Source organism: Eupeodes corollae, chromosome 3, assembly GCF_945859685.1.
Source record: "Eupeodes corollae chromosome 3, idEupCoro1.1, whole genome shotgun sequence".
NCBI classification, from domain to species: Eukaryota; Metazoa; Arthropoda; class Insecta; order Diptera; family Syrphidae; genus Eupeodes; species Eupeodes corollae.
In genome coordinates this window covers 128,735,805-128,747,978 of record NC_079149.1, presented here as the reverse complement: position 1 = coordinate 128,747,978, position 12,174 = coordinate 128,735,805, and the positions used below count along the sequence as shown (strand labels likewise).

The window sequence follows — 12,174 nt, the reverse complement described above, 5'->3', positions numbered from 1 at the left end:
TAGGGTATCTTGGATAGGTGGATTTTTAGATACCTTGTTGAACGAGTTGGATAGCTGTATTGAGATAGCTGTCAAAAATTAAAAACAACTTCCAGCTGTTAAAAAGCAGAGAATTTATTTAAGCTTCTAAGTCAAAGATAAAACATTTAAGAGTTAATGATGAATTTATAGGTGAGTAGCAATTTAATAAATAAGAGACGACTTTAAACTGCAATCTATGTTAAATTTCCTCTTAGCTCAATTGGAATTCAATACGATTAATAATTTGATTGCGAAATCTCGGAAAATTGCGAAATTTCGGAGGCAAATAGCTTCTTCATCGTCCATTATGTACATAATATTAGCAAATACAACTTCAACTAACATTTTGCATATTTTTGATAACCTACAATTCTTAGATACCTTTGGATTCCTTTTTTTGACATTTAAGCTGTTATTTTACACGTAAAACAAACCAAAAAACAAAAAGGTATCCGGATAGCCTATCAGTATGAGATTGAACGCAGCCATTCTTAACAAATATTTCAAGAATTGAATCCCTCATCATTTCTACACACATTTTTTTCGTATTTATTTGACAGCAATATCATTTTGCATTATTTGCAAATTGTTCAACTATTTCGTTTATTTGTTTTTATGTCAAAAGTACTGTTGTTATCTATTTTGAATGACGTTTTAAGTCATATTTTTGTTCGATGTTAAAGTTGCTGGTTCTTCATGACAGGTTCAGACGACATGACATTAGGGACTTAAAGGTTAGGCAAGTTCCTAGTAACTAATGGCTGAAACTCAAACACTCTTCAGCTTTGGTACGGTGGGCCTTCTTCGAGGGTGCTGTGAATGACATTTCTATTATAACATCCATCCAAAGAGCAAATATTTTGTTTGTTGACATTTTTTTTACAGTTATTGAGCTGTCAGACAAAGCAAATGTTCAGATAATTGAACTAAAGCTTCCGTTTGGAGTCACATTACGTTACATCAGGTTTTTTTCCTAACGATTGTCAAACGAAACGTGATAGCATGCATTGAAATCCTATGGTTGAACTTGTAAACGTCAGGTAAAGCCGAAGCTAAACCGTGTTTGTGATTCAGCCATAATTGGCCAGCTGCCGAAAAATTGTTTTCCAATTAAGGCAACTTTATTGGAAAGTTTGTCAAGAAAAATCTACCTTATTTTCAAGTCAATCCCACTTATGTCAAAATGACAGCTTCCTTTTCTTGTTTATTCAACTGAAAGCTTAACTTTATAACTTCGTAACTTATTTATTTTTCGCAAAATTCCATTTTATGTTTTGTCCTTTTCAAATTGGAAAATGAATAAGTTGCATTTTTTTTACAACACAAAGTACAAGTCTTGATTGACCTGTAGCTTCTCTCAGAAGTGTTTTGTTGACAACAATTGTTTTTGGCACCATAAATTCATGGTAAAGGTGGAGTTTACTTATAGTTCCGAGTTGGAAATGTATGACACTTAAAAAACTAACTAGTTGCCTTGGTCAGAATGTACGTTCAAAGCTGACTGCAAACGAAATTCCTTATGTTGTCTGAACCTGACCAATATGTTTGAATTTTCCAAATGACTGTTTCAAATATCGTGGTTGATAGATGAATATTTGGATAATTAAATAAACACAACTTCACTGTGTTCACAAAAAGCAGACAAAAATTAAGATTACTTGGTCCAAAATTATTATAAAATAACATATCCGATACATTTTTTAATTATTCACCGAATTCGTCTAACGATGATGAATTGATAGAAGATCACGAAATAACAAATCATGCTAAATCAGCTGTTCTGTCAGATTGCAATTAAACCCAAAAAGTATTGGAAAGCTTAGTATTTCTTTTTTGACAGCTTTTCTTCTTCAGCTTCTTTTATTAAAACACTTACAAACAGGAAGTTGGGTTATAGATTGAATAAATCCTTTTTCAAAATCTGTCAAAATATTAATTTGTTGTGTCGGTGTAATGGCTGAATCACAAACACGCTTCGGCTTCACCTGACGTTTACGAGGTTTCAGCTATAGGAATTCAATGCATGCTATCACAATGGAGCTTCGATCTCACTTTTCATTTGACAATCGTTAGGAAAAGACCGTAATGTAACGTAATGTGACTCCAAACGGAAGCTCTAGTTCAATTATCTGAACATTTGCTTTGTCTGACAGCTCAACAACTGTAAAAAAATGTCAACAAACAAAATATTTGCTCTTTGGAGGGTGAAATAATAGAAATGTCATTTAAAGCAACATCGAAGCAGGACCACCGTAACGCAGAAGAAGTCGAAGCTGAAGCGTGTTTGTGATTCATCCATTATGCTTCAATATAAAACTACTGTTTTCTTTTTATACGACCATGAAATTATATGCTTCTGCCAAAAAGTTAAGGGCATATATATATTTATGAACTTAAGACAGTTTTTATTTGGCTCTTTTGAAGAGACTCATTTTCACGTTTCTCATTGTATCTCCTTCGCACTTTGTAGTAATAAAGCGGAAGGAAAGTGAGGCAGATATTTTAAATGAAATGTCAAAATGAGTATCTCTTAACTTAAAGAGTCCCATGGGAACTCCGTTTTAAGATGTTTAAGTGTAAAAAAATATACATAAAATATGGATTTCAAATTGATGTTTCCTTGTTTGACATTTCGCTTCACAGTGATATTTTTATTATGAATGTCAGAAATATGGGATTTATTGTATCATATTGAACATTTTTTTATTTTTATTCGATAGTTTGCTATTATCCGAATAATTTTCAATCGACTTACTGTCAAATTTGACATTTTTTATTAAAATGCAAATTAAAAAACATCATAAATTGATAAATCAGAAACTGGTCATAAGAATATTACATCCCTGGTATTCAGCACTTTTAATCTTCTCTCAAAATCTACAAATCTAAATTAAAATTTACAGCGCATGTCTTGAATCACAGCCCTTTCCATAGTTAAATGTACGACGTACCTACCACTAAATCAATCAAGAGCGCAAAAAGAAAAATTTTTTTATTTTTATTATTATTTATCGCTTTTATTATCCTTTTCCTGGATGCAGCAATAACAAAACTTGTTCCAGGTCCTTTTTGTTGGCTTTTAAACAGGGGTGGTGTCTTTATGATGTTGTTTTTATTTCTTTTTCACATCAAGACTTTAAAGGATAACATTTTCAATGTTGGATGTTTTTTAAATCAAAAGTTGAAAATGTGACTTACAAAAATTATAACCTACAAAAAATTTACTACAGACAAAATTGAGAGTTGAGCCATTTTTAAAAAATGGAGACATAGTGAAAGGGCAAATAAAATAAGGGAGAATGATAGAATTCAAAAACCAGAAAAAATAAATTTGTTATTTTATTCAATTGTTCAATATTTTTAGAAATATTAATATAGCATGTAGAAATTTGACGAAACTATGAAGTTTTATGCCAATCCAAATGTCACCAGTCACTACAGTTCGAAAAATGGCAAGGAAGTTCAGAGGTCAATAATATAGTTCATTCTATAAATAATACACTATTTGTATTCTAATACTAGCAGCGCTGATATTTGACACCTGTCAAACTCAGCTGTCATTTCAAGTGTCATTATACCAATGGAATATTTGCCTTTTTCGATAGTGGATCCTTTTTAGAATCGAGCAAAGCTTTTATGGCTGAATCACAAACAGTCTTCATCGTCGATTTCGTCTGCGTTACGGTGGGCCTGGTTCAAAGTTGCTTGAGCTTCCGTTTGGAGTCACAAACTGAAGCGTGATTGTGATTCAGCCATTAAAATATTTATACATTTTTAGGAACGTTATTATTCAAATATAGCCATTTATCTACTATCGAAAACACCAACAATTGGTAAAATTAATAAAAATGTTTAAAAGAATAGAAGCGTAACTGTTTTCAATCCAGACAGAATGACAGTTTGCTATGCTATGACACCTAAGGTAGAAAACTGTCAATGTCCGATTTAATTCGAAGATTCCAAAATGCCGAACACAATCAATTTGTCGCGAGGTGGTCGAATTTTAACCTATTTTTGTACCGATCATAATTTGTTCGATACGTAATTTCACTGGAAAAGTTGCCTTTTCGAGTAGTTTGACGCTTTGTTAATGTCAATTTATCAATAATTAGTTTTCGGAAATAAAATTTCACCCATAAAAAAATGTAATGCATTAAAAATTCTTTACAGTTCCTTGTAAGTTTTAAGTTTTTTTTCTATTGAGATGATAGCCAAAGTTACCTCGAACCTTAGTTTTATCATAAATTTAATCTAAGCGATATCTTTGATATTATTCACTTAAAATTTTTCAAATTACGAACAATTCTTAAGTAATGGCTGAATCACAAACACGCTTCAGCTTCGGCTTCGTCTGCGTTACGGTGGGCCTGCTTCAAAGTTGCATTGAATGACATTTCTATTATTTCATCCCTCTGTCATGCAAAGCAAATATTCAGATAATTGACCTTGAGCTTACGTTTGGAGTCAAATTACATTACCTTACGTTCTTTTCCTTAGAATTAACAAAACGTGAGGTCGAAGCTCCATTGTGATAGCATGCATTAAATTCCTATAGCTGAACTCGTAAACGTCAGGTGAAGCCGAAGCTAAAGCGTGTTTGTGATTCAGCCATTAATGTCATACATAATAAGAATTTTTTGAAAAGTCCCGAAATTCTAAAACGTTAGGCAAAATACTTCTCAAAGTACATTTGATTATTATATAACCAACAAACATATATGTGCAGTACATCCTTAAACACAAAACTATAAGACATTCATTAACATTTAACATTGATTATTTTGGCCTTCTTCTTCTAGTTTTCCACAGTTGCTGGATAAATACCTAAACCTGCTCTAATTTATGTTCTTTATTTGCATTCTTATACCTCCTTTACATTTTTAATTACACTTGTTTCAAGGAACCTATAAACTTATATCTTCGCCTTCATCCCTCGTTCTTAATAAATAAAAGCAAAACATGAACTCTTACACCTTGTTATTTAAAAATATAAAAAAAAAACAAAAGGTTGAAGACTCCAACACTCCATGTCTATAATGTCCAGACCACCCATTCATTGTTTCCTGTCTCTACTCAAGCGCAAGCAATATATAGTTACACTCGCACTCGCAACCAAACTACGTACTATAACATCAACACCTCACCTCATTACCTTCCCTTCATCGTTCGTCGTATATCGTCTCACAATCTCAATGCTTTTGAATATCATACTTTCGGTTCATTAAAAAATGTCCAGCCATCCTACTTACATATTTTTTTTTTACTACGGGGCTGATCATCGATCACCTTTCCGTCCCCCATTACAAAAAGGAACAAAAACGCAGCTAACAATACCGCTAACAACAGGCATCCAAATTCCCCAATAACATCCAGAAACATAATATAATGAAAAGTCGTAAAAGCACTCTACGCAGTTCATTTTCTCTTTCTCTCTTTCTCTCTCCCAACCAGTCTCACTCTAAAAAAAAAGAAAGAAAAACAAAATTCACCCTTTCTACTTTAATTTCGAAGGTGACTAACAACACTCTCTCCAAAAAACCCCATTTTCTATTCGAGTCCATATGGAAAACATTCATTTGTTTTGTTATTATTATTATTCCGTTATTCTAGACAGCAGCGCCGAACAAACGGCGTCAAAGTGTATCAAACCTACAAACAGCGAGAAAAAACCGACACAACCCTCCTCTAAACTCCAAACTACCCAACGTAACCACTTGTACATAACCAACCCAAACAAATCAACGAAAGGACGAAACAAACTACGAACCCTCGAAAATATCAAATCTAGGCAAAAAAGTCTCCCCTAATCTTTTAAAAGGATAACAAAACCTGATTTAATCTCTCATTTTCTCTCTCTCTCCCTCTCTCTCGAGAAATCTCTGAAGAGAGAGAGAGCTGAATTGACAAAAAAGAGACTATTCAGCAAAAGTATTTTCCGGTGTTATTAACTTTTACACCACAGAAACCGGGAAAAGTATACAAAAATCTCAGGAAAAACCAACCCCATCCCCCAAAAGAACACCCTTACACTGAGAGAGATTTTCATAGAGAGCCAGAGAGAGAGTGAGAGAAAAAAAATACAGAGAAATAGAAGAAGGGTTCACTGTCCCGGCGCCGGCCGCCATCATAGAGTTTGCTTTGGTTTTACGGTGTATACACTCGGTAACGGTTGCATTTTCATCAAATCTCCTTCCGCAAAATAAATTTTCTTTCCTTACAAATAAAAAATAATTAAACTTAGCATAAACCATAAAATAAAACTAAAAATTATAATAGTTTAAACAAACCCTTAAAAAAGTGCTGCCAAATTAGCAAAACAATAATATATTGATTTTTATTCTTTGATAAAAAATTCTTTTTTTTTTTAAATAAATTTTAATTAAAAAAAGACAAAGGATTAAAAATCCTTTTTTATTTTGAATGGAAAAACAACAAAAGTTTAACCCCAACACCAACTAGCTCTGATATAGAAAAAAAAAGAAGAAAAATAGTGGAAAAAAGACCCCACCCATCCCAATTAGTAGTCAGTACCTTGATGCGGCAAACTTTATACCTATACTCTCGATATACCTACTCCAAGAGTGTATATATGTAGAAAGGATTTTCTTCCTTCTTGCTCTTAGTTTCTGCGGTGTGAATTTTGTTTTTTATCTTCCTTTTGTCCTTTACTTCAACTGAATACAACAACAAAAAGAGAAGAAAAAAGGATATTTTATATTTTATTAAAATAAAAACAAAAGTCTATAGTGAACCTCATCATCAGTTTCATCCTCGAATGAGATGCAGATGATAGTGTGAAGTCCTTTTTTTTTTTTGTTTCGAGCTCTCAAGAGGAGCCTTTTTTTTACAAAGTGCAACTCGGTTAAAAAATAAAAAAGTGAGTAATTTTAATGAAACATATACAAAAGTGATGGCGGCCAAGTAGCTTTTTTTGTGTATCCTATTTTATTCTACATCTCATCAAAATAAAAAAGGAAAGGAAAAAAGGAAAATAAGGATAAAACAAAGGATTAATTTTGATGGTTGTTGTTTTTATTGATGTTGGTGAAGTTTTCCGGGTTTGAAACATTTCTTGGGTGATTGTGGAACCCCAGGAGGACTTGCAACAACCGATAACTGGGGAAAGGATACATCTATCTTACTAATTGAGTTTTTCCTTTTCGAGAGGTAAGTAAGGAATGAATTCGAGAGGTTTTCATATGACTGATGGATATGTTTATAATGAAGACGAATTGATCATCATAAAGCCGGCTCGGTCGGTGGTACCTTTCAGTCATATAAGTTTGATGGGAATAGTTTATAGTATTCTAATGGTTATTTCTTCTGTGTAATTGAGGAAGAAAAAGAACTGATGTCTTCTAAGATATTTCCTTTTGGTTTTTAAGAGACCATAATCAATCTTTAAATAAGAAATAACATCAGAAAAAGGACGACGACGACGAAGAAGAAGGATGGAGGATTGAAGGAGGAAAAATAATGATTTTTATTTGTATTACATTCATTTCAATTTATTTTATTGTGTAAGCATCATCATGCAAAGGCTTTAGGGAGTAGGTTGAGGTTGAGGTTGAAGTTGAGGGTAGTTAAAGGTTGGTGCGATGGGTGATCATAAAAAGAAATAGGTTATGTAACTGCAACGAACTGGAAAGCATAAGGCGTTTCCTTATTTTTCCTTTTTATTTTTTTTTTATTTTTGTTTTTCTCGAAGGAACTTATTGTTATTGTTGCTTTTCTTTTAAACTCATGGTGGGATTGGTTGTTAAGGGTAAAAGGGAAGATTGGCTTTCTTTTTCTTTGTTGTTTTTTGAATTGGAAAATATGATAATGAATTATGTGTTATACTGAGAAGGAAACATTATTATTTGGCACGTTTCAAGGAGGTAAAAGGACATGCGAAATTTAAATAAATTCATGAGTTTGGAGTTTTTTTTTTTGAAAAAGTGGGTGGGAAATTTGTGTTACCAAGTCAAGCATCTTTTTATGAAAATTAACACGAAAAATATTATATTTAGGTTAGTTGGAATATTTAAGAGTTTTTTTTTTAATTTTGTTAACTTACTTTTGTAAACCTTTAATAATTGATGATAAAGAGGATCTTTTGAATCAAACTTCTTATTATTAACTTCCCATCGAAAGTTATTGTAATGCGTCTGATTTGTCAAATGGAAAATGCTGACATTTCTCGACGTTTTAAGGTCCCTAGAGTCGAAATAAAAGATTTTTAGAAAGATGTCTGTGCGTGCGTGTGTTCGTACGTTTGTATGCCCATACCTACGTTCGCGACGTTTTTTTCGCTGTCGATAGCTCAGGAACCAGTAGAGATATCGACTTTAAATAAATTTTGCTTAACAAATAAAAAGGGAGAAAGATGCAAAAAGGGCTCTCAAGAAAACTGCGTGGGCGGTTTTTTTTTTTACCATAGCAGTTTAAAAAAAGGTGAACATTTTGGTTAACCCTAGAAACGCTAAAGCGTGATACTAAAAAAGTATATTTTTTTTTAAAAAAAATCCAATTAACGGTTTTTTTATAAATCAAAAGAACTGACAAAAAAAATGTTGCACCTCGAAAATTATAACAATTCAAAGTGATTTTATCTTTAAAACAATTTTGGGGAACGAAAAATAAAGTTTTTAACATCTGGTAAAATTTTGGGAAAAATCGAACTGACAGTGTTTTTTATAAAAAAAATAAAAACCTAAACAAAAAAATAATAAAGTTGGCAAAAATTGATTTTTGGCTCAAATTTATTTTCAAAACCTTAAGATACTGGCTTTGAACTACTTTTATCTATTAAAAATATTGTTGTTAATATTCAGTTAAATTTTGAGAAAAATCCAATTGACCGTTTTTTTACAAAAAAAATAAAAACTTGAAAGAAAATTTATCAAAAATTAATAAAAATTTATTTTCGACGCAAATATCTTTTAAAAAATTTGAGATTATGGCTGCCACTTAACTTAAACTTATAAGAAATATTGTTTTCAACGTTCGACAAAATTCTGAGAAAAAATGAATTGACAGTGTTTTTTTTACAAAAAATAAAAACCTAATAAACTAATTTAATAAAAGTTGGTAAAAATTGATTATTGAGTCAAATATCTTTTCAAAACTTTGAGATATTGGCTTTAAACTACTTTTATCTTTTAAAAAAATATTGTCAACATTCAGTAAAATTAAAAAAATTCTAATTGACTGTTTTTTTTACAAAAAATAAAAACTTGAAAGAAAATTTAACAAACGTTTATAAAAATTTATTTACGACTCAAATATCTTTTCAAAACTTTGAGATATTGGTTTTAAGCTACTTTTACCTTTCAAAAAATATTGTTGTCAACATTCAGTCAAATTTTGAGAAAAATCGAATTAACAGTTTTTTTTACAAAAAATAAAAACCTAAAAAACAAAATTAAAAAAAAGTTGGTAAAATTTGATTTTGACAAAAATAGCTTTTTAAAAATTTGAAATAGTGTAAATATTAGTAGAAAATATTGTTTTCGATGTTCAGTAGTTTTTTTTATAAGAATCCAACTGTATGTTTTTTCATAAAAAATAGTACGCAAATTTGGTAAAAATTGGAGTTCGGTTCTTGATATCTCTCAACTTAATTTCATTCATTCAATTCGTACAAATTTATGAAATGCTATTGTTGGTAATTTAAAAAATGTTTAAGAATAATTCAATTAACAACTTTTTCAACATAACACTAAAACCTACAAACTTATAAGCAAGACAAATCGACAGACGGGATAGGAAGTTATCAGTGTGGATCGCATCTCAGCCTCTTTTTTTAATTTTATTTAAGAAAAGTTGTGGTCAAAAAACGAATCATTGAAAAATTTAAAATTTTCTAAAACGTCAAAATGACGTCCATTTATTCAACGAAGATATAACTGTTTGGAAGTATTTGTTCTACTTGCAAAAAAATTTATTTCAAGAACGTCAGCAAATTTTGGTCTGAAAAACATTTGATTGTCAAATTTTCGACTTTTTGACTTTTTGTCTTTGTCAAATATGAAATTGTTCTACTACATTCGGTTTTTCCATATACGTCAACGAATTTTTTTAATAATGTAATTGATATTTAAGCCGTTTTTGCAAAGCGGAAAGTCTTAGTGTTTGAATTTTGACACTTGTGTGGTGAATAGAATTGATTAAACTTGAATCTGTTGATAAACAAAGTGCAGGTTTTTGAAATTTGTTTGGTATACATTTTGTTGTAAGCGGAACAAATAAAATTCTTATTTCTATACGAATCGCCTTAGATGAAATAAAAAACTTCAAACTTCCAACTAAAGTCAAATTAGATGCACATTTTTCTAGCGCCAATATCTGCATTTGTCTACTTGCACGAAATGAATTTGATTAACATCATTGAATGTCATAAATGGAGAATAAAAATGGATTTGTAAATTATCTTTCAAACTCATTTATGATCTCAAGTCAGTTAATCGTATTTTTTTTAATGTATTATTACCTTCGACAAATATGCAATCGCTTTTCTTGCACAAAATACATTTGGTTTATATCAGTGATTTTTTTGCGTACACAGTTGACATAAGTGACATTTTCTATAATGTTAAAATTTTTTACACTAGTGTGGTGAATACAATGGGTTACAATTGATTATGATTTGGAGAACGCTAAATGTGGTTTAAATTTGACATTTTTTGAAAAAGAGAGATGATTGTGGTTTTGCTCGTCATAATTCATTAATGTTTTACAAAATATTAAAGTATTGATATAAATTATGTTGTTCTTAACTTTTTAAAAATAGAATATACACTTGTTGTTTTTCTTTGCTTTGACATTTTTGAAAGCTATCAAATGCATCGTTTTAAAAAGTACTTTCCTAATGGAAATATTGTCTTGTAAAGTTTGTTTACTGATGTTTGAAAATATGAAATAACGAAGCAAAACCGATGAAAATACATACAACTGAGATTTTGTTATTTTGCCAGCCGAATTTTTAACTTTCCGTCTTACAAGTTGAATTTTTTGGAAAATCTATTTTAATTTAAATCATATACCAAAAAGCTTTATTCAATCTCATCAACTAAATGTCAAAAATCGTGGTTTAAAATTTAACAACTCGACTCGACAACGATTACGAAAATCGTGGTGGAAATTTAAGCATAAAAATAAATTGTGTAAGAAATTTAAGAAAAAGTAGTGTTTTGGAAAATCTATTTTAATGCAAATCATAAACTAAAAAGCTTCATTCGATCCCATCAACTCAATGTCAAAAATCGTGGTGGAAAATTAAAGAACTCGACTCGACGACAACTTAAAAAATCGTGGTGGAAATTTAAACATAAAAATAAATTGTGTAGGGTATTTAAGACAAATTAGTGTTTTGAAAATCTATTTTAATGGAAATCATATACCAAAAAGCTTTATTCGGTACCATCAACTAAATGTCAAATTTCGTGGTAGAAAATGTAAGCATCACCCAACTCGACTTTTATTTGTTCTGAATTGTGATACAAGTAATGTAATCGTACACTTAAGTAATTTGCGCTATCGAACATAATTAAAAATCGGTGTGGACTTTTTTGAAAACTTGATTGTTGACGTTTATGCTTAAGAACATCGCACTCTGTTGTACGGCTAACTAAAAAAATGGTTTTTGTAACCTAATTTATGAACTTGCTAGACCATTTGTCAACATTTATTTCTGAGGAAAATTAACAAAAAATTAATAAATTTATTGGACACAATTAATCGCTTAAAATAATCTAATCTAAGAATCTTATCTTATCTCTATTTTCGCTTAGTGTCAAATTAATTCAAATTTTGACACTGAACCCACAAGTTGTCAATGGTAAATATATGATACAAGATTTATTAACGTTTTTAAACAAGACACATCAAAATAAATAATTCACCTTTTGTGTGGTGAGTTTTTTTCGAAAATGCCAAAAATGTCATGACTTACAATGCCATAAATTACAATATTCTCACAGAGTTAATTAAATGTTGACAAATTTGTATAATTTTTATACAAATGACAACTGGACGCCCACTGAGTTGCAAACTTCCAGACACAAAGAAAAGGAGCCATTTTATTTTTTAGAATTTGACAGAATACCACATTTGTTATCGATAACATTGTCATCCACAATCAGGGTAAACGTCAAATTTTAACGAATTCCA

At 30.6% G+C, this 12,174-nt stretch overlaps 1 protein-coding gene across 1 annotated transcript in view; it reads left to right on the top strand.

Annotated features, from left to right (window-relative positions):
- The window catches only part of LOC129949037 (tyrosine-protein kinase Btk29A), a 247,380-nt gene that overhangs the window by 8,829 nt on the left and 226,377 nt on the right, over positions 1-12,174 (top strand). The window lies entirely within an intron of this gene.